The sequence below is a fragment of the Echinops telfairi genome, unplaced genomic scaffold (genome assembly GCF_000313985.2).
Source record: "Echinops telfairi isolate 266 unplaced genomic scaffold, ASM31398v2 ScPeMD7_18;HRSCAF=68, whole genome shotgun sequence".
Taxonomy (NCBI): domain Eukaryota; kingdom Metazoa; phylum Chordata; class Mammalia; order Afrosoricida; family Tenrecidae; genus Echinops; species Echinops telfairi.
The window spans coordinates 72283157-72285463 of NW_022103915.1; positions in this window are offsets into that span (position 1 = coordinate 72283157).

Genomic DNA, 2307 nt, shown 5'->3' on the forward strand with positions numbered 1-2307 from the left:
AAATAGGTCTATTTTCTGTTTACTTTCCTTTGCTTTTATATTAATTGGTATCTACTAATTAGTACTCTTTCTTTTTCTTTATTGGGGGCTCCTACATCTCTTATCACAATCCATACATTCATCCCGTGTGTCAAGCACATTCACACATATGCGGCCATCACCATTTTTTAAAGCATTCTTTCCCTAATTAGTACTCTTGGGTTACAGTTACTAAGATGGCTAGAATTCATATAACCACACTGTCATTGACCCATAGGCTTTTAGTTTACCCATGAAGGATATTAAAAAGGATCAAATTCTTCATTAAAAGATAGACGAGTGAGAGAAAAAAAAGAGATAGATGAGCGAGCTTCAAAAAGTTCGTGGAAAATGGCCATTATCATTAATTCTATTTCTCCAAAAACTTCTTCAAGCCTGAATTTAAGCTGATTCTTTGCCTGTTGACCCTGATCAAAAGAAAGTGTTTTTCTGTGCTTGGTCTGAGTCATTCATTCTGAGTCTGTGTTTTGTTTCTCATGGTCACTAATCAAGACGTCCACAGTTGCTGTCAAGTAGTCTCGGCCCCTTGGTGGCCCTGGGGGTCAGAGTACACTGTCCTCTGCAGAGTTTGGAATAGCTGGTTCTTCAGCAGTACACTGGCAGGCCTTTCTTCGAAGGCCTTCCCCTGGGTTGGTCTGAACTTCTAGGTTTTTGGTTAGGAGCCAGGCACATCAACCATTCACACCACCCAGGGTCTGCTTGGCAAACAATATAGCCCATCAGGGGTTGGCAAACTAGATGGCCCGTCTGTTTTTCTACAGCCCGAGCCAGGAATGGTGGCCACGTTTTGAATGGAGGAAAGAAGACTGCCTATTGCGGCAATTAAATGGCCTTCCAATGTACATCTCGGTTAATAAAATGTTGCAGGAACACAGCCGGGCTCATGTGTTTGGTTGTGTCTACGACAGCCTTCACACGCCTGCAGCCAAGAGGAGGAGTTGGAACACAGACCCTGGGTCTCACAAAGCCAAATCTATTTAGTTTCACCCTTGATAGAAGACGTTTGTGGACACCTACTATAGCTTGAGCTCGGCCTCTGGCCTCCAGACTCTACTTTTTCAGGCCCTCTCTGACTTGTCTTCTCACTGTTCAGCTTTCTGGTATCTCTGTGATAGCACTCGTTCTCCACTGGACTATCTTTTACAGCCCTGCGCAACCTCCCCGCGATGGTATTTGGAGACACTTGTGGTTGTCACTACTAGACACAGGGGTTATTCCCATTATGTAGCAGGTAGGGGACAGGCATGCCGCGTATAACCTGGCAGTGCACACGGGAGGCCCCACCGCATACAATCATCCCTGGAGCCCAGGCTGAGAAACCCTCCTCCCATTCTATGGCTTTTCAAATTGCCTAGAGTCTCATTTGCTTCCAGAGTCGACACAAAATTGTTTCAGAAAGAATAGATCATTACAAAAAGCTTTAAAAGTACTTTGGCTTTCATTGATCATCTTGAAATTTGTCTTGCCACATAATTGAAATCTAATTGTAACAGAACACCATGTGGGTCACTCGTGTATCCTTTACATTAGTCTCCGATCCTTATTCATGAAGTTGAAACTGTACGGTAAAGGCTGAAAGGAGAAGTGGTGAAGCAGACGCCCTGGGCAGTGCTCTCATGCCCTGGTGGCAGTTGTGGGGTCGTGTCCACACTTGTGGAAAGCAATGTGGCCGGGCGTCAGAGTGCAAAGCGTGCATCCTGTGACACTTTGATAGCAAACTAAGGTAGTTGTAAAATTGTTACAATGTCAGACACATTAATGCCAGGCACTCCGATGAGTTGCCAGAAAAGTTTAGAAGTTCCTGCATAGTGTTGAGCCTTATTGCCCAAATGTCTGCTATCTCCTTTTCCTTCTGTCTGTCTCCCTCACCTCCTCCTTGTCCCTGCTCCCCCTTTCCTTCACACACACACACACACACCTTTTTTTTTTTTACAATTTAAGAGTGTGCTGTAATCATGTCTTTTTACCCATAGAGCCTTCACTGTGCAGTTCCAAAAACACAGTACCTTAACTTCTTACCGACAGTATAATTCTAAAAATCAGGGCGTTAACATTGAAACAATTCAATGATCTGCCAGTTGTTCCAACGATGCCTTTTCTAGCACCAAGAAAGCAGCCAGACACTGTGTTGCTGTCGGTGCGTGTGCCTTTTCCTTTCTGCTTTTCCTGGGAAAAGTCCTCGAGTCTTGTATTTCACAACAGTGGCATTTTTGGAGTGCACGAGTCTGCTCATAGAAGTCCCTTAATTCGGGTTTGTCTCGCCATCCC